This window comes from Pseudophryne corroboree, chromosome 3 (assembly GCF_028390025.1).
Source record: "Pseudophryne corroboree isolate aPseCor3 chromosome 3, aPseCor3.hap2, whole genome shotgun sequence".
NCBI lineage: Eukaryota > Metazoa > Chordata > Amphibia > Anura > Myobatrachidae > Pseudophryne > Pseudophryne corroboree.
The window spans coordinates 115,268,765-115,282,438 of NC_086446.1; the positions used below are offsets into that span (position 1 = coordinate 115,268,765).

The window sequence follows — 13,674 nt, forward strand, 5'->3', positions numbered from 1 at the left end:
CATCAACAGAACGGTGTTGGCAGTATAAAAATATCTACAGCACCTTGTATTCCCAGGTGGTCTCCCATCCAAGTACTAACCAGGCCCAACACTGCTTAGCTTCCAAGATCAGATGAGATTGGGCGTATCCAGTGTGGTGTTGCTGTAGATGAACTTTCTGGTTTCTGTTAGAACTTTTCTACTTCTAACTACTGGTTCATAAATGAATACGTTTTAAAATGGAATGCATCAACAGAACGGTGTTGGCAGTATAAAAATATCTACAGCACCTTGTATTCCCAGGTGGTCTCCCATCCAAGTACTAACCAGGCCCAACACTGCTTAGCTTCCAAGATCAGATGAGATTGGGCATACCCAATGTGGTGTGGCTGTAGATGAGCTTTGTGGTTTCTGTTAGAACTTTTCTACTTCTAACTACTGGTTCATAAATGAATACGTTTGAAAATGGAATGCATCAACAGAACGGTGTTGGCAGTATAAAAATAACTACAGCACCTTGTATTCCCAGGTGGTCTCCCATCCAAGTACTAACCAGGCCCAACACTGCTTAGCTTCCAAGATCAGATGAGATTGGGCGTATCCAGTGTGGTGTGGCTGTAGATGAGCTTTGTGGTTTCTGTTAGAACTTTTCTACTTTTAACTACTGGTTCATAAATGAATACGTTTGAAAATGGAATGCATCAACAGAACGGTGTTGGCAGTATAAAAATATCTACAGCACCTTGTATTCCCAGGTGGTCTCCCATCCAAGTACTAACCAGGCCCAACACTGCTTAGTTTCCAAGAACAGATGAGATTGGGCGTATCCAGTGTGGTGTTGCTGTAGATGAACTTTCTGGTTTCTGTTAGAACTTTTCTACTTCTAACTACTGGTTCATAAATGAATACGTTTTAAAATGGAATGCATCAACAGAACGGTGTTGGCAGTATAAAATTATCTACAGCACCTTGTATTCCCAGGTAGTCTCCCATCCAAATACTAACCAGGCACAACACTGTTTAGCTTCCAAGATCAGATGAGATTGGGCGTATCCAGTGTGGTGTGGCTGTAGATGAGCTTTGTGGTTTCTGTTAGAACTTTTCTACTTCTAACTACTGGTTCATAAATGAATACGTTTTAAAATGGAATCCATCAACAGAACGGTGTTGGCAGTATAAAAATATCTACAGCACCTTGTATTGCCAGGTGGTCTCCCATCCAAGTACTAACCAGGCCCAACACTGCTTAGCTTCCAAGATCAGATGAGATTGGACGTATCCAGTGTGGTGTGGCTGTAGATGAACTTTTTGGTTTCTGTTATAACTTTTCTACTTCTAACTCCTGGTTCATAAATGAATACGTTTAAAAATGGAATGCATCAACAGAACGGTGTTTTCAGTATAAAAATATCTACAGCACCTTGTATTACCGGGTGGTCTCCCATCCAAGTACTAACCAGGCCCAACACTGCTTAGTTTCCAAGAACAGATGAGATTGGGCGTATCCAGTGTGGTGTTGCTGTAGATGAACTTTCTGGTTTCTGTTAGAACTTTTCTACTTCTAACTACTGGTTCATAAATGAATACGTTTTAAAATGGAATGCATCAACAGAACGGTGTTGGCAGTATAAAATTATCTACAGCACCTTGTATTCCCAGGTAGTCTCCCATCCAAATACTAACCAGGCACAACACTGTTTAGCTTCCAAGATCAGATGAGATTGGGCGTATCCAGTGTGGTGTTGCTGTAGATGAACTTTCTGGTTTCTGTTAGAACTTTTCTACTTCTAACTACTGGTTCATAAATGAATACGTTTTAAAATGGAATGCATCAACAGAATGGTGTTGGCAGTATAAAAATATCTACAGCACCTTGTATTCCCAGGTGGTCTCCCATCCAAGTACTAACCAGGCCCAACACTGCTTAGCTTCCAAGATCAGATGAGATTGGGCATATCCAGTGTGGTATGGCTGTAGAAGAGCTTTGTGGTTTCTGTTAGTACTTTTCTACTTCTAACTACTGGTTCATAAATGAATACGTTTGAAAATGGAATGCATCAACAGAACGGTGTTGGTAGTATAAAAATATCTACAGCACCTTGTATTCCCAGGTGGTCTCCCATCCAAGTACTAACCAGGCCCAACACTGCTTAGCTTCCAAGCTCAGATGAGATTGGGCGTATCCAGTGTGGTGTGGCTGTAGATGAGCTTTATGGTTTCTGTTAGAACTTTTCTACTTCTAACTACTGTTTCATAAATGAATACGTTTGAAAATGGAATGCATCAACAGAACGGTGTTGGCAGTATAAAAATATCTACAGCACCTTGTATTCCCAGGTGGTCTCCCATCCAAGTACTAACAAGGCCCAACACTGCTTAGCTTCCAAGATCAGATGAGATTGGGCGTATCCAGTGTGGTGTTGCTGTAGATGAACTTTCTGGTTTCTGTTAGAACTTTTCTACTTCTAACTACTGGTTCATAAATGAATACATTTTAAAATGGAATGCATCAACAGAACGGTGTTGGCAGTATAAAAATATCTACAGCACCTTGTATTCCCAGGTGGTCTCCCATCCAAGTACTAACAAGGCCCAACACTGCTTAGCTTCCAAGATGAGATGAGATTGGGCGTATCCAGTGTAGTGTTGCTGTAGATGAGCTTCGTGGTTTCTGTTAGAACTTTTCTACTTCTAACTACTGGTTCATAAATGAATACGTTTGAAAATGGAATGCATCAACAGAAGGGTGTTGGCAGTATAAAAATATCTACAGCACCTTGTATTCCCAGGTGGTCTCCCATCCAAGTACTAACCAGGCCCAACACTGCTTAGCTTCCAAGATCAGATGAGATTGGGCGTATCCAGTGTGGTGTGGCTGTAGATGAGCTTTGTGGTTTCTGTTAGAACTTTTCTACTTCTAATTACTGGTTCATAAATGAATACGTTTGAAAATGGAATGCATCAACAGAACGGTGTTGGCAGTATAAAAATATCTACAGCACCTTGTATTCCCAGGTGGTCTCCCATCCAAGTACTAACCAGGCCCAACACTGCTTAGCTTCCAAGATCAGATGAGATTGGGCGTATCCAGAAAGGTGTGGCTGTGGATGAGCTTTGTGGTTTCTGTTAGAACTTTTCTACTTCTAACTACTGGTTCATAAATTAATACGTTTGAAAATGGAATGCATCAACAGAACGGTGATGGCAGTATAAAAATATCTACAGCACCTTGTATTCCCAGGTGGTCTCCCATCCAAGTACTAACCAGGCCCAACACTGCTTAGCTTCCAAGATCAGATGAGATTGGGCGTATCCAGTGTGGTGTTGCTGTAGATGAAATTTCTGGTTTCTGTTAGAACTTTTCTACTTCTAACTACTGGTTCATAAATTAATACGTTTTAAAATGGAATGCATCAACAGAACGGTGTTGGCAGTATAAAAATATCTACAGCACCTTGTATTCCCAGGTGGTCTCCCATCCAAGTACTAACCAGGCCCAACACTGCTTAGCTTCCAGGATCAGATGAGATTGGGCGTATCCAGTGTGGTGTGGCTGTAGATGAGCTTTGTGGTTTCTGTTAGAACTTTTCTACTTCTAACTACTGGTTCATAAATGAATTCGTTTGAAAATGGAATGCATCAACAGAACGGTGTTGGCAGTATAAAAATATCTACAGCACCTTGTATTCCCAGGTGGTCTCCCATCCAAGTACTAACCAGGCCCAACACTGCTTAGCTTCCAAGATCAGATGAGATTGGACGTATCCAGTGTGGTGTGGCTGTACATGAACTTTTTGGTTTCTGTTAGAACTTTTCTACTTCTAACTACTGGTTCATAAATGAATACGTTTTAAAATGGAATGCATCAACAGAACGGTGTTGGCAGTATAAAATTATCTACAGCACCTTGTATTCCCAGGTGGTCTCCCGTCCAAGTACTAACCAGGCCCAACACTGCTTAGCTTCCAAAATCAGATGAGATTGGGCGTATCCAGTGTGGTGTGGCTGTAGATGAGCTTTGTGGTTTCTGTTAGAACTTTTCTACTTCTAACTACTGGTCCATAAATGAATACGTTTGAAAATGGAATGCATCAACAGAAGAGTGTTGGCAGTATAAAAATATCTACAGCACCTTGTATTCCCAGGTGGTCTCCCATCCAAGTACTAACCAGGCCCAACACTGCTTAGCTTCCAAGCTCAGATGAGATTGGGCGTATCCAGTGTGGTGTGGCTGTAGATGAGCTTTATAGTTTCTGTTAGAACTTTTCTACTTCTAACTACTGTTTCATAAATGAATACGTTTGAAAATGGAATGCATCAACAGAACGGTGTTGGTAGTATAAAAATATCTACAGCACCTTGTATTCCCAGGTGGTCTCCCATCCAAGTACTAACCAGGCCCAACACTGCTTAGCTTCCAAGATCAGATGAGATTGGACGTATCCAGTGTGGTGTGGCTGTACATGAACTTTTTGGTTTCTGTTAGAACTTTTCTACTTCTAACTACTGGTTCATAAATGAATACGTTTTAAAATGGAATGCATCAACAGAACGGTGTTGGCAGTATAAAATTATCTACAGCACCTTGTATTCCCAGGTGGTCTCCCGTCCAAGTACTAACCAGGCCCAACACTGCTTAGCTTCCAAGATCAGATGAGATTGGGCGTATCCAGTGTGGTGTGGCTGTAGATGAGTTTTGTGGTTTCTGTTAGAACTTTTCTACTTCTAACTACTGGTCCATAAATGATTACGTTTGAAAATGGAATGCATCAACAGAAGGGTGTTGGCAGTATAAAAATATCTACAGCACCTTGTATTCCCAGGTGGTCTCTCATCCAAGTACTAACCAGGCCCAACACTGCTTAGCTTCCAAGCTCAGATGAGATTGGGCGTATCCAGTGTGGTGTGGCTGTAGATGAGCTTTATAGTTTCTGTTAGAACTTTTCTACTTCTAACTACTGGTTCATAAATGAATACGTTTTAAAATGGAATGCATCAACAGAAGGGTGTTGGCAGTATAAAAATATCTACAGCACCTTGTATTCCCAAGTAGTCTAGCATCCAAATACTAACCAGGCACAACACTGTTTAGCTTCCAAGATCAGATGAGATTGGGCGTATCCAGTGTGGTGTGGCTGTAGATGAGCTTTGTGGTTTCTGTTAGAACTTTTCTACTTCTAACTACTGGTTCATAAATGAATACGTTTGAAAATGGAATCCATCAACAGAACGGTGTTGGCAGTATTAAAATATCTACAGCACCTTGTATTCCCAGGTGGTCTCCCATCCAAGTACTAACCAGGCCCAACACTGCTTAGCTTCCAAGATCAGATGAGATAGGACGTATCCAGTGTGGTGTGGCTGTAGATAAACTTTTTGGTTTCTGTTAGAACTTTTCTACTTCTAACTCCTGGTTCATAAATGAATACGTTTAAAAATGGAATGCATCAACAGAACGGTGTTTTCAGTATAAAAATATCTACAGCACCTTGTATTACCGGGTGGTCTCCCATCCAAGTACTAACCAGGCCCAACACTGCTTAGCTTCCAAGATCAGATGAGATTGGGCGTATCCAGTGTGGTGTTGCTGTAGATGAACTTTCTGGTTTCTGTTAGAACTTTTCTACTTCTAACTACTGGTTCATAAATGAATACGTTTTAAAATGGAATGCATCAACAGAACGGTGTTGGCAGTATAAAAATATCTACAGCACCTTGTATTCCCAGGTGGTCTCCCATCCAAGTACTAATCAGGCCCAACACTACTTAGCTTCCAAGATCAGATGAGATTGGGCGTATCCAGTGTGGTGTGGCTGTAGATGAGCTTTGTGGTTTCTGTTTGAACTTTTCTACTTCTAACTACTGGTTCATAAATGAATACATTTGAAAATTGAAAGCATCAACAGAACGGTGTTGGCAGTATAAAAATATCTACAGCACCTTGTATTCCCAGGTGGTCTCCCATCCAAGTACTAACCAGGCCCAACACTGCTTAGCTTCCAAGATCAGATGAGATTGGGCGTATCCAGTGTGGTGTTGCTGTAGATGAACTTTCTGGTTTCTGTTAGAACTTTTCTACTTCTAACTACTGGTTCATAAATGAATACGTTTTAAAATGGAATGCATCAACAGAATGGTGTTGGCAGTATAAAAATATCTACAGCACCTTGTATTCCCAGGTGGTCTCCCATCCAAGTACTAACCAGGCCCAACACTGCTTAGCTTCCAAGATCAGATGAGATTGGGCATATCCAGTGTGGTGTGGCTGTAGAAGAGCTTTGTGGTTTCTGTTAGTACTTTTCTACTTCTAACTACTGGTTTATAAATGAATACGTTTGAAAATGGAATGCATCAACAGAACGGTGTTGGTAGTATAAAAATATCTACAGCACCTTGTATTCCCAGGTGGTCTCCCATCCAAGTACTAACCAGGCCCAACACTGCTTAGCTTCCAAGCTCAGATGAGATTGGGCGTATCCAGTGTGGTGTGGCTGTAGATGAGCTTTATGGTTTCTGTTAGAACTTTTCTACTTCTAACTACTGTTTCATAAATGAATACTTTTGAAAATGGAATGCATCAACAGAACGGTGTTGGTAGTATAAAAATATCTACAGCACCTTGTATTCCCAGGTGGTCTCCCATCCAAGTACTAACCAGGCCCAACACTGCTTAGCTTCCAAGATCAGATGAGATTGGGCGTATCCAGTGTGGTGTGGCTGTAGATGAGCTTTGTGGTTTCTGTTAGAACTTTTCTACTTCTAACTACTGGTTCATAAATGAATTCGTTTGAAAATGGAATGCATCAACAGAACGGTGTTGGCAGTATAAAAATATCTACAGCACCTTGTATTCCCAGGTGGTCTCCCATCCAAATACTAACCAGGCCCAACACTGCTTAGCTTCCAAGATCAGATGAGATTGGACATATCCAGTGTGGTGTGGCTGTACATGAACTTTTTGGTTTCTGTTAGAACTTTTCTACTTCTAACTACTGGTTCATAAATGAATACGTTTTAAAATGGAATGCATCAACAGAACGGTGTTGGCAGTATAAAATTATCTACAGCACCTTGTATTCCCAGGTGGTCTCCCGTCCAAGTACTAACCAGGCCCAACACTGCTTAGCTTCCAAAATCAGATGAGATTGGGCGTATCCAGTGTGGTGTGGCTGTAGATGAGCTTTATGGTTTCTGTTTGAACTTTTCTACTTCTAACTACTGGTTCATAAATGAATACATTTGAAAATTGAATGCATCAACAGAACGGTGTTGGCAGTATAAAAATATCTACAGCACCTTGTATTCCCAGGTGGTCTCCCATCCAAGTACTAACCAGGCCCAACACTGCTTAGCTTCCAAGATCAGATGAGATTGGGCGTATCCAGTGTGGTGTGGCTGTAGATGAGTTTTGTGGTTTCTGTTAGAACTTTTCTACTTCTAACTACTGGTCCATAAATGAATACGTTTGAAAATGGAATGCATCAACAGAAGGGTGTTGGCAGTATAAAAATATCTACAGCACCTTGTATTCCCAGGTGGTCTCCCATCCAAGTACTAACCAGGCCCAACACTGCTTAGCTTCCAAGATCATATGAGATTGGGCGTATCCAGTGTGGTGTGGCTGTAGATGAGCTTTGTGGTTTCTGTTAGAACTTTTCTACTTCTAACTACTGGTTCATAAATGAATACGTTTGAAAATGGAATGCATCAACAGAACGGTGTTGGCAGTATAAAAATATCTACAGCACCTTGTATTCCCAGGTGGTCTCCCATCCAAGTACTAACCAGGCCCAACACTGCTTAGCTTCCAAGATCAGATGAGATTGGGCGTATCCAGTGTGGTGTGGCTGTAGACGAGCTTTGTGGTTTCTGTTAGAACTTTTCTACTTCTAACTACTGGTTCATAAATGAATACGTTTGAAAATGGAATGCATCAACAGAACGGTGTTGGCAGTATAAAAATATCTACAGCACCTTGTATTCCCAGGTGGTCTCCCATCCAAGTACTAACCCGGTCCAACACTGCTTAGCTTCCAAGATCAGATGAGATTGGGCGTATCCAGTGTGGTGTGGCTGTAGATGAGCTTTGTAGTTTCTGTTAGAACTTTTCTACTTCTAACTACTGGTTCATAAATGAATATGTTTTAAAATGGAATGCATCATCAGAACGGTGTAGGCAGTATAAAAATATCTACAGCACCTTGTATACCCAGGTGGTCTCCCATCCAAGTTCTAACCAGACCCAACACTGCTTAGCTTCCAAGATCAGATGAGATTGGGCGTATCCAGTGTGGTGTGGCTGTAGATGAAATTTGTGGTTTCTGTTAGAACTTTTCTACTTCTAACTACTGGTTCATAAATTAATTCGTTTGAAAATGGAATGCATCAACAGAACGGTGTTGGCAGTATAAAAATATCTACAGCACCTTGTATTCCCAGGTGGTCTCCCATCCAAGTACTAACCAGGCCCAACACTGCTTAGCTTCCAAGATCAGATGAGATTGGGCGTATCCAGTGTGGTGTGGCTGTAGATGAACTTTTTGGTTTCTGTTAGAACTTTTCTACTTCTAACTACTGGTTCATAAATGAGTACGTTTGAAAATGGAATGCATCAACAGAACGGTGTTGGCAGTATAAAAATATCTACAGCACCTTGTATTCCCAGGTGGTCTCCCATCCAAGTACAAACCAGGCCCAACACTGCTTAGCTTCCAAGATCAGATGAGATTGGACGTATCCAGTGTGGTGCGGCTGTAGATGAACTTTTTGGTTTCTGTTAGAACTTTTCTGCTTCTAACTACTGGTTCATAAATGAATACGTTGTAAAATGGAATGCATCAACAGAACGGTGTTGGCAGTATAAAATTATCTACAGCACCTTGTATTCCCAGGCGGTCTCCCATCCAAGTACTAACCAGGCCCAACACTGCTTAGCTTCCAAGATCAGATGAGATTGGGCGTATCCAGTGTGGTGTGGCTGTAGATGAGTTTTATGGTTTATATTTGAACTTTTCTACTTCTAACTACTGGTTCATAAATGAATACATTTGAAAATTGAATGCATCAACAGAACGGTGTTGGCAGTATAACAATATCTACAGCACCTTGTATTCCCAGGTGGTCTCCCATCCAAGTACTAACCAGGCCCAACACTACTTAGCTTCCAAGATCAGATGAGATTGGGCGTATCCAGTGTGGTGTGGCTGTAGATGAGCTTTGTGGTTTCTGTTAGAACTTTTCTACTTCTAACTACTGGTTCATAAATGAATACGTTTGAAAATGGAATGCATCAACAGAAGGGTGTTGGCAGTATAAAAATATCTACAGCACCTTGTATTCCCAGGTGGTCTCCCATCCAAGTACTAACCAGGCCCAACACTGCTTAGCTTCCAAGATCAGATGAGATTGGGCGTATCCAGTGTGGTGTGGCTGTAGATGAGCTTTGTGGTTTCTGTTAGAACTTTTCTACTTCTAATTACTGGTTCATAAATGAATACGTTTGAAAATGGAATGCATCAACAGAACGGTGTTGGCAGTATAAAAATATCTACAGCACCTTGTATTCCCAGGTGGTCTCCCATCCAAGTACTAACCAGGCCCAACACTGCTTAGCTTCCAAGATCAGATGAGATTGGGCGTATCCAGAAAGGTGTGGCTGTGGATGAGCTTTGTGGTTTCTGTTAGAACTTTTCTACTTCTAACTACTGGTTCATAAATTAATACGTTTGAAAATGGAATGCATCAACAGAACGGTGTTGGCAGTATAAAAATATCTACAGCACCTTGTATTCCCAGGTGGTCTCCCATCCAAGTACTAACCAGGCCCAACACTGCTTAGCTTCCAAGATCAGATGAGATTGGGCGTATCCAGTGTGGTGTTGCTGTAGATGAAATGTCTGGTTTCTGTTAGAACTTTTCTACTTCTAACTACTGGTTCATAAATGAATACGTTTTAAAATGGAATGCATCAACAGAACGGTGTTGGCAGTATAAAAATATCTACAGCACCTTGTATTCCCAGGTGGTCTCCCATCCAAGTACTAACCAGGCCCAACACTGCTTAGCTTCCAAGATCAGATGAGATTGGGCGTATCCAGTGTGGTGTGGCTGTAGATGAGCTTTGTGGTTTCTGTTAGAACTTTTCTACTTCTAACTACTGGTTCATAAATGAATTCGTTTGAAAATGGAATGCATCAACAGAACGGTGTTGGCAGTATAAAAATATCTACAGCACCTTGTATTCCCAGGTGGTCTCCCATCCAAGTACTAACCAGGCCCAACACTGCTTAGCTTCCAAGATCAGATGAGATTGGACGTATCCAGTGTAGTGTGGCTGTACATGAACTTTTTGGTTTCTGTTAGAACTTTTCTACTTCTAACTACTGGTTCATAAATGAATACGTTTTAAAATGGAATGCATCAACAGAACGGTGTTGGCAGTATAAAATTATCTACAGCACCTTGTATTCCCAGGTGGTCTCCCGTCCAAGTACTAACCAGGCCCAACACTGCTTAGCTTCCAAAATCAGATGAGATTGGGCGTATCCAGTGTGGTGTGGCTGTAGATGAGCTTTATGGTTTCTGTTTGAACTTTTCTACTTCTAACTACTGGTTCATAAATGAATACATTTGAAAATTGAATGCATCAACAGAACGGTGTTGGCAGTATAAAAATATCTACAGCACCTTATATTCCCAGGTGGTCTCCCATCCAAGTACTAACCAGGCCCAACACTGCTTAGCTTCCAAGATCAGATGAGATTGGGCGTATCCAGTGTGGTGTGGCTGTAGATGAGTTTTGTGGTTTCTGTTAGAACTTTTCTACTTCTAACTACTGGTTCATAAATTAATACGTTTGAAAATGGAATGCATCAACAGAACGGTGTTGGCAGTATAAAAATATCTACAGCACCTTGTATTCCCAGGTGGTCTCCCATCCAAGTACTAACCAGGCCCAACACTGCTTAGCTTCCAAGATCAGATGAGATTGGGCGTATCCAGTGTGGTGTTGCTGTAGATGAAATTTCTGGTTTCTGTTAGAACTTTTCTACTTCTAACTACTGGTTCATAAATGAATACGTTTTAAAATGGAATGCATCAACAGAACGGTGTTGGCAGTATAAAAATATCTACAGCACCTTGTATTCCCAGGTGGTCTCCCATCCAAGTTCTAACCAGGCCCAACACTGCTTAGCTTCCAAGATCAGATGAGATTGGACGTATCCAGTGTGGTGTGGCTGTACATGAACTTTTTGGTTTCTGTTAGAACTTTTCTACTTCTAACTACTGGTTCATAAATGAATACGTTTTAAAATGGAATGCATCAACAGAACGGTGTTGGCAGTATAAAATTATCTACAGCACCTTGTATTCCCAGGTGGTCTCCCGTCCAAGTACTAACCAGGCCCAACACTGCTTAGCTTCCAAAATCAGATGAGATTGGGCGTATCCAGTGTGGTGTGGCTGTAGATGAGCTTTATGGTTTCTGTTTGAACTTTTCTACTTCTAACTACTGGTTCATAAATGAATACATTTGAAAATTGAATGCATCAACAGAACGGTGTTGGCAGTATAAAAATATCTACAGCACCTTGTATTCCCAGGTGGTCTCCCATCCAAGTACTAACCAGGCCCAACACTGCTTAGCTTCCAAGATCAGATGAGATTGGGCGTATCCAGTGTGGTGTGGCTGTAGATGAGTTTTGTGGTTTCTGTTAGAACTTTTCTACTTCTAACTACTGGTCCATAAATGAATACGTTTGAAAATGGAATGCATCAACAGAAGGGTGTTGGCAGTATAAAAATATCTACAGCACCTTGTATTCCCAGGTGGTCTCCCATCCAAGTACTAACCAGGCCCAACACTGCTTAGCTTCCAAGATCAGATGAGATTGGGCGTATCCAGTGTGGTGTGGCTGTAGATGAGCTTTGTGGTTTCTGTTAGAACTTTTCTACTTCTAACTACTGGTTCATAAATGAATACGTTTGAAAATGGAATGCATCAACAGAACGGTGTTGGCAGTATAAAAATATCTACAGCACCTTGTATTCCCAGGTGGTCTCCCATCCAAGTACTAACCAGGCCCAACACTGCTTAGCTTCCAAGATCAGATGAGATTGGGCGTATCCAGTGTGGTGTGGCTGTAGACGAGCTTTGTGGTTTCTGTTAGAACTTTTCTACTTCTAACTACTGGTTCATAAATTAATTCGTTTGAAAATGGAATGCATCAACAGAACGGTGTTGGCAGTATAAAAATATCTACAGCACCTTGTATTCCCAGGTGGTCTCCCATCCAAGTACTAACCAGGCCCAACACTGCTTAGCTTCCAAGATCAGATGAGATTGGGCGTATCCAGTGTGGTGTGGCTGTAGATGAACTTTTTGGTTTCTGTTAGAACTTTTCTACTTCTAACTACTGGTTCATAAATGAGTACGTTTGAAAATGGAATGCATCAACAGAACGGTGTTGGCAGTATAAAAATATCTACAGCACCTTGTATTACCAGGTGGTCTCCCATCCAAGTACAAACCAGGCCCAACACTGCTTAGCTTCCAAGATCAGATGAGATTGGACGTATCCAGTGTGGTGCGGCTGTAGATGAACTTTTTGGTTTCTGTTAGAACTTTTCTGCTTCTAACTACTGGTTCATAAATGAATACGCTGTAAAATGGAATGCATCAACAGAACGGTGTTGGCAGTATAAAATTATCTACAGCACCTTGTATTCCCAGGCGGTCTCCCATCCAAGTACTAACCAGGCCCAACACTGCTTAGCTTCCAAGATCAGATGAGATTGGGCGTATCCAGTGTGGTGTGGCTGTAGATGAGTTTTATGGTTTATATTTGAACTTTTCTACTTCTAACTACTGGTTCATAAATGAATACATTTGAAAATTGAATGCATCAACAGAACGGTGTTGGCAGTATAACAATATCTACAGCACCTTGTATTCCCAGGTGGTCTCCCATCCAAGTACTAACCAGGCCCAACACTACTTAGCTTCCAAGATCAGATGAGATTGGGCGTATCCAGTGTGGTGTGGCAGTAGATGAGCTTTGTGGTTTCTGTTAGAACTTTTCTACTTCTAACTACTGGTTCATAAATGAGTACGTTTGAAAATGGAATGCATCAACAGAACGGTGTTGGTAGTATAAAAATATCTACAGCACCTTGTATTCCCAGGTGGTCTCCCATCCAAGTACTAACCAGGCCCAACACTGCTTAGCTTCCAAGATCAGATGAGATTGGGCGTATCCAGTGTGGTGTGGCTGTAGATGAGCTTTGTGGTTTCTGTTAGAACTTTTCTACTTCTAACTACTGGTTCATAAATGAATACGTTTGAAAATGGAATGCATCAACAGAAGGGTGTTGGCAGTATAAAAATATCTACATCACCTTGTATTCCCAGGTGGTCTCCCATCCAAGTACTAACCAGGCCCTACACTGCTTAGCTTCCAAGATCAGATGAGATTGGGCGTATCCAGTGTAGTGTTGCTGTAGATGAGCTTTGTGGTTTCTGTTAGAACTTTTCTACTTCTAACTACTGGTTCATAAATGAGTACGTTTGAAAATGGAATGCATCAACAGAAGGGTGTTGGCAGTATAAAAATATCTACAGCACCTTGTATTCCCAGGTGTTCTCCCATCCAAGTACTAACCAGGCCCAACACTGCTTAGCTTCCAAGATCAGAT

The 13,674-nt window shown here is 41.4% G+C and overlaps 47 non-coding genes and 14 pseudogenes across 47 annotated transcripts in view; all 61 read right to left on the reverse strand.

Annotated features, from left to right (window-relative positions):
* Positions 1-31: 31 nt before the first annotated feature.
* Positions 32-150, reverse strand: LOC135059927 (5S ribosomal RNA). The gene has a single exon (XR_010246322.1). It is a non-coding gene; the product is annotated as a 5S ribosomal RNA (ribosomal RNA).
* A 107-nt stretch (positions 151-257) lies between these two features.
* On the reverse strand, positions 258-376 carry LOC135068396 (5S ribosomal RNA). Its single transcript, XR_010254599.1, has one exon. It is a non-coding gene; the product is annotated as a 5S ribosomal RNA (ribosomal RNA).
* A 107-nt stretch (positions 377-483) lies between these two features.
* On the reverse strand, positions 484-602 carry LOC135059184 (5S ribosomal RNA). Its single transcript, XR_010245597.1, has one exon. It is a non-coding gene; the product is annotated as a 5S ribosomal RNA (ribosomal RNA).
* A 107-nt stretch (positions 603-709) lies between these two features.
* Positions 710-828, reverse strand: LOC134888814 (5S ribosomal RNA; annotated as a pseudogene).
* A 107-nt stretch (positions 829-935) lies between these two features.
* On the reverse strand, positions 936-1,054 carry LOC134892141 (5S ribosomal RNA; annotated as a pseudogene).
* A 107-nt stretch (positions 1,055-1,161) lies between these two features.
* On the reverse strand, positions 1,162-1,280 carry LOC134887731 (5S ribosomal RNA; annotated as a pseudogene).
* Positions 1,281-1,387: 107 nt separating this feature from the next.
* LOC134894632 (5S ribosomal RNA) lies at positions 1,388-1,506 on the reverse strand (annotated as a pseudogene).
* A 107-nt stretch (positions 1,507-1,613) lies between these two features.
* LOC134893769 (5S ribosomal RNA) lies at positions 1,614-1,732 on the reverse strand (annotated as a pseudogene).
* Positions 1,733-1,839: 107 nt separating this feature from the next.
* On the reverse strand, positions 1,840-1,958 carry LOC135058492 (5S ribosomal RNA). The gene has a single exon (XR_010244919.1). It is a non-coding gene; the product is annotated as a 5S ribosomal RNA (ribosomal RNA).
* A 107-nt stretch (positions 1,959-2,065) lies between these two features.
* LOC135058328 (5S ribosomal RNA) lies at positions 2,066-2,184 on the reverse strand. The gene has a single exon (XR_010244758.1). It is a non-coding gene; the product is annotated as a 5S ribosomal RNA (ribosomal RNA).
* A 107-nt stretch (positions 2,185-2,291) lies between these two features.
* LOC134900376 (5S ribosomal RNA) lies at positions 2,292-2,410 on the reverse strand. Its single transcript, XR_010173888.1, has one exon. It is a non-coding gene; the product is annotated as a 5S ribosomal RNA (ribosomal RNA).
* A 107-nt stretch (positions 2,411-2,517) lies between these two features.
* LOC134888032 (5S ribosomal RNA) lies at positions 2,518-2,636 on the reverse strand (annotated as a pseudogene).
* A 107-nt stretch (positions 2,637-2,743) lies between these two features.
* On the reverse strand, positions 2,744-2,862 carry LOC134893823 (5S ribosomal RNA). The gene has a single exon (XR_010171719.1). It is a non-coding gene; the product is annotated as a 5S ribosomal RNA (ribosomal RNA).
* A 107-nt stretch (positions 2,863-2,969) lies between these two features.
* Positions 2,970-3,088, reverse strand: LOC134886386 (5S ribosomal RNA). Its single transcript, XR_010170470.1, has one exon. It is a non-coding gene; the product is annotated as a 5S ribosomal RNA (ribosomal RNA).
* A 107-nt stretch (positions 3,089-3,195) lies between these two features.
* LOC135059928 (5S ribosomal RNA) lies at positions 3,196-3,314 on the reverse strand. Its single transcript, XR_010246323.1, has one exon. It is a non-coding gene; the product is annotated as a 5S ribosomal RNA (ribosomal RNA).
* Positions 3,315-3,421: 107 nt separating this feature from the next.
* LOC135066454 (5S ribosomal RNA) lies at positions 3,422-3,540 on the reverse strand. The gene has a single exon (XR_010252701.1). It is a non-coding gene; the product is annotated as a 5S ribosomal RNA (ribosomal RNA).
* A 107-nt stretch (positions 3,541-3,647) lies between these two features.
* On the reverse strand, positions 3,648-3,766 carry LOC135070912 (5S ribosomal RNA). Its single transcript, XR_010257060.1, has one exon. It is a non-coding gene; the product is annotated as a 5S ribosomal RNA (ribosomal RNA).
* A 107-nt stretch (positions 3,767-3,873) lies between these two features.
* LOC135069660 (5S ribosomal RNA) lies at positions 3,874-3,992 on the reverse strand. Its single transcript, XR_010255837.1, has one exon. It is a non-coding gene; the product is annotated as a 5S ribosomal RNA (ribosomal RNA).
* Positions 3,993-4,099: 107 nt separating this feature from the next.
* Positions 4,100-4,218, reverse strand: LOC135058330 (5S ribosomal RNA). Its single transcript, XR_010244760.1, has one exon. It is a non-coding gene; the product is annotated as a 5S ribosomal RNA (ribosomal RNA).
* A 107-nt stretch (positions 4,219-4,325) lies between these two features.
* LOC135070913 (5S ribosomal RNA) lies at positions 4,326-4,444 on the reverse strand. Its single transcript, XR_010257061.1, has one exon. It is a non-coding gene; the product is annotated as a 5S ribosomal RNA (ribosomal RNA).
* Positions 4,445-4,551: 107 nt separating this feature from the next.
* On the reverse strand, positions 4,552-4,670 carry LOC135061760 (5S ribosomal RNA). The gene has a single exon (XR_010248132.1). It is a non-coding gene; the product is annotated as a 5S ribosomal RNA (ribosomal RNA).
* Positions 4,671-4,777: 107 nt separating this feature from the next.
* On the reverse strand, positions 4,778-4,896 carry LOC135069841 (5S ribosomal RNA). Its single transcript, XR_010256022.1, has one exon. It is a non-coding gene; the product is annotated as a 5S ribosomal RNA (ribosomal RNA).
* A 107-nt stretch (positions 4,897-5,003) lies between these two features.
* On the reverse strand, positions 5,004-5,122 carry LOC134896881 (5S ribosomal RNA; annotated as a pseudogene).
* A 107-nt stretch (positions 5,123-5,229) lies between these two features.
* On the reverse strand, positions 5,230-5,348 carry LOC135069998 (5S ribosomal RNA). The gene has a single exon (XR_010256175.1). It is a non-coding gene; the product is annotated as a 5S ribosomal RNA (ribosomal RNA).
* Positions 5,349-5,455: 107 nt separating this feature from the next.
* LOC134887252 (5S ribosomal RNA) lies at positions 5,456-5,574 on the reverse strand (annotated as a pseudogene).
* Positions 5,575-5,681: 107 nt separating this feature from the next.
* On the reverse strand, positions 5,682-5,800 carry LOC135062616 (5S ribosomal RNA). The gene has a single exon (XR_010248964.1). It is a non-coding gene; the product is annotated as a 5S ribosomal RNA (ribosomal RNA).
* Positions 5,801-5,907: 107 nt separating this feature from the next.
* Positions 5,908-6,026, reverse strand: LOC135059929 (5S ribosomal RNA). The gene has a single exon (XR_010246324.1). It is a non-coding gene; the product is annotated as a 5S ribosomal RNA (ribosomal RNA).
* A 107-nt stretch (positions 6,027-6,133) lies between these two features.
* Positions 6,134-6,252, reverse strand: LOC135064470 (5S ribosomal RNA). The gene has a single exon (XR_010250779.1). It is a non-coding gene; the product is annotated as a 5S ribosomal RNA (ribosomal RNA).
* Positions 6,253-6,359: 107 nt separating this feature from the next.
* LOC135058331 (5S ribosomal RNA) lies at positions 6,360-6,478 on the reverse strand. Its single transcript, XR_010244761.1, has one exon. It is a non-coding gene; the product is annotated as a 5S ribosomal RNA (ribosomal RNA).
* A 107-nt stretch (positions 6,479-6,585) lies between these two features.
* On the reverse strand, positions 6,586-6,704 carry LOC134893836 (5S ribosomal RNA). The gene has a single exon (XR_010171721.1). It is a non-coding gene; the product is annotated as a 5S ribosomal RNA (ribosomal RNA).
* Positions 6,705-6,811: 107 nt separating this feature from the next.
* Positions 6,812-6,930, reverse strand: LOC134891450 (5S ribosomal RNA; annotated as a pseudogene).
* A 107-nt stretch (positions 6,931-7,037) lies between these two features.
* On the reverse strand, positions 7,038-7,156 carry LOC135069662 (5S ribosomal RNA). Its single transcript, XR_010255839.1, has one exon. It is a non-coding gene; the product is annotated as a 5S ribosomal RNA (ribosomal RNA).
* Positions 7,157-7,263: 107 nt separating this feature from the next.
* Positions 7,264-7,382, reverse strand: LOC134893847 (5S ribosomal RNA). The gene has a single exon (XR_010171722.1). It is a non-coding gene; the product is annotated as a 5S ribosomal RNA (ribosomal RNA).
* A 107-nt stretch (positions 7,383-7,489) lies between these two features.
* LOC135058925 (5S ribosomal RNA) lies at positions 7,490-7,608 on the reverse strand. Its single transcript, XR_010245347.1, has one exon. It is a non-coding gene; the product is annotated as a 5S ribosomal RNA (ribosomal RNA).
* Positions 7,609-7,715: 107 nt separating this feature from the next.
* Positions 7,716-7,834, reverse strand: LOC134901835 (5S ribosomal RNA). Its single transcript, XR_010175313.1, has one exon. It is a non-coding gene; the product is annotated as a 5S ribosomal RNA (ribosomal RNA).
* A 107-nt stretch (positions 7,835-7,941) lies between these two features.
* Positions 7,942-8,060, reverse strand: LOC135059320 (5S ribosomal RNA). The gene has a single exon (XR_010245727.1). It is a non-coding gene; the product is annotated as a 5S ribosomal RNA (ribosomal RNA).
* A 107-nt stretch (positions 8,061-8,167) lies between these two features.
* Positions 8,168-8,286, reverse strand: LOC134892623 (5S ribosomal RNA; annotated as a pseudogene).
* Positions 8,287-8,393: 107 nt separating this feature from the next.
* Positions 8,394-8,512, reverse strand: LOC134893858 (5S ribosomal RNA). The gene has a single exon (XR_010171723.1). It is a non-coding gene; the product is annotated as a 5S ribosomal RNA (ribosomal RNA).
* A 107-nt stretch (positions 8,513-8,619) lies between these two features.
* On the reverse strand, positions 8,620-8,738 carry LOC134886194 (5S ribosomal RNA). Its single transcript, XR_010170285.1, has one exon. It is a non-coding gene; the product is annotated as a 5S ribosomal RNA (ribosomal RNA).
* A 107-nt stretch (positions 8,739-8,845) lies between these two features.
* Positions 8,846-8,964, reverse strand: LOC134900923 (5S ribosomal RNA). Its single transcript, XR_010174424.1, has one exon. It is a non-coding gene; the product is annotated as a 5S ribosomal RNA (ribosomal RNA).
* Positions 8,965-9,071: 107 nt separating this feature from the next.
* Positions 9,072-9,190, reverse strand: LOC135060898 (5S ribosomal RNA). The gene has a single exon (XR_010247294.1). It is a non-coding gene; the product is annotated as a 5S ribosomal RNA (ribosomal RNA).
* Positions 9,191-9,297: 107 nt separating this feature from the next.
* LOC134893870 (5S ribosomal RNA) lies at positions 9,298-9,416 on the reverse strand. The gene has a single exon (XR_010171724.1). It is a non-coding gene; the product is annotated as a 5S ribosomal RNA (ribosomal RNA).
* A 107-nt stretch (positions 9,417-9,523) lies between these two features.
* LOC134886387 (5S ribosomal RNA) lies at positions 9,524-9,642 on the reverse strand. Its single transcript, XR_010170471.1, has one exon. It is a non-coding gene; the product is annotated as a 5S ribosomal RNA (ribosomal RNA).
* Positions 9,643-9,749: 107 nt separating this feature from the next.
* On the reverse strand, positions 9,750-9,868 carry LOC135059930 (5S ribosomal RNA). Its single transcript, XR_010246325.1, has one exon. It is a non-coding gene; the product is annotated as a 5S ribosomal RNA (ribosomal RNA).
* A 107-nt stretch (positions 9,869-9,975) lies between these two features.
* LOC134893882 (5S ribosomal RNA) lies at positions 9,976-10,094 on the reverse strand. The gene has a single exon (XR_010171725.1). It is a non-coding gene; the product is annotated as a 5S ribosomal RNA (ribosomal RNA).
* Positions 10,095-10,201: 107 nt separating this feature from the next.
* LOC134888340 (5S ribosomal RNA) lies at positions 10,202-10,320 on the reverse strand (annotated as a pseudogene).
* Positions 10,321-10,427: 107 nt separating this feature from the next.
* On the reverse strand, positions 10,428-10,546 carry LOC135069663 (5S ribosomal RNA). Its single transcript, XR_010255840.1, has one exon. It is a non-coding gene; the product is annotated as a 5S ribosomal RNA (ribosomal RNA).
* A 107-nt stretch (positions 10,547-10,653) lies between these two features.
* On the reverse strand, positions 10,654-10,772 carry LOC135058469 (5S ribosomal RNA). The gene has a single exon (XR_010244898.1). It is a non-coding gene; the product is annotated as a 5S ribosomal RNA (ribosomal RNA).
* Positions 10,773-10,879: 107 nt separating this feature from the next.
* On the reverse strand, positions 10,880-10,998 carry LOC135059931 (5S ribosomal RNA). Its single transcript, XR_010246326.1, has one exon. It is a non-coding gene; the product is annotated as a 5S ribosomal RNA (ribosomal RNA).
* A 107-nt stretch (positions 10,999-11,105) lies between these two features.
* Positions 11,106-11,224, reverse strand: LOC134892895 (5S ribosomal RNA; annotated as a pseudogene).
* A 107-nt stretch (positions 11,225-11,331) lies between these two features.
* Positions 11,332-11,450, reverse strand: LOC135069664 (5S ribosomal RNA). The gene has a single exon (XR_010255841.1). It is a non-coding gene; the product is annotated as a 5S ribosomal RNA (ribosomal RNA).
* Positions 11,451-11,557: 107 nt separating this feature from the next.
* Positions 11,558-11,676, reverse strand: LOC134893893 (5S ribosomal RNA). The gene has a single exon (XR_010171726.1). It is a non-coding gene; the product is annotated as a 5S ribosomal RNA (ribosomal RNA).
* Positions 11,677-11,783: 107 nt separating this feature from the next.
* On the reverse strand, positions 11,784-11,902 carry LOC134893904 (5S ribosomal RNA). Its single transcript, XR_010171727.1, has one exon. It is a non-coding gene; the product is annotated as a 5S ribosomal RNA (ribosomal RNA).
* Positions 11,903-12,009: 107 nt separating this feature from the next.
* Positions 12,010-12,128, reverse strand: LOC134901836 (5S ribosomal RNA). The gene has a single exon (XR_010175314.1). It is a non-coding gene; the product is annotated as a 5S ribosomal RNA (ribosomal RNA).
* Positions 12,129-12,235: 107 nt separating this feature from the next.
* On the reverse strand, positions 12,236-12,354 carry LOC134893915 (5S ribosomal RNA). The gene has a single exon (XR_010171728.1). It is a non-coding gene; the product is annotated as a 5S ribosomal RNA (ribosomal RNA).
* A 107-nt stretch (positions 12,355-12,461) lies between these two features.
* Positions 12,462-12,580, reverse strand: LOC134892746 (5S ribosomal RNA; annotated as a pseudogene).
* A 107-nt stretch (positions 12,581-12,687) lies between these two features.
* On the reverse strand, positions 12,688-12,806 carry LOC134900924 (5S ribosomal RNA). Its single transcript, XR_010174425.1, has one exon. It is a non-coding gene; the product is annotated as a 5S ribosomal RNA (ribosomal RNA).
* Positions 12,807-12,913: 107 nt separating this feature from the next.
* LOC135067743 (5S ribosomal RNA) lies at positions 12,914-13,032 on the reverse strand. Its single transcript, XR_010253954.1, has one exon. It is a non-coding gene; the product is annotated as a 5S ribosomal RNA (ribosomal RNA).
* Positions 13,033-13,139: 107 nt separating this feature from the next.
* On the reverse strand, positions 13,140-13,258 carry LOC134893926 (5S ribosomal RNA). The gene has a single exon (XR_010171730.1). It is a non-coding gene; the product is annotated as a 5S ribosomal RNA (ribosomal RNA).
* A 107-nt stretch (positions 13,259-13,365) lies between these two features.
* Positions 13,366-13,484, reverse strand: LOC134887734 (5S ribosomal RNA; annotated as a pseudogene).
* Positions 13,485-13,591: 107 nt separating this feature from the next.
* The window catches only part of LOC135068192 (5S ribosomal RNA), a 119-nt gene continuing 36 nt past the window's right edge, over positions 13,592-13,674 (reverse strand). Inside the window, exon 1 of the ribosomal RNA XR_010254397.1 lies at positions 13,592-13,674. This exon is cut by the window's right edge and continues 36 nt beyond it. This is a non-coding gene — a ribosomal RNA (5S ribosomal RNA).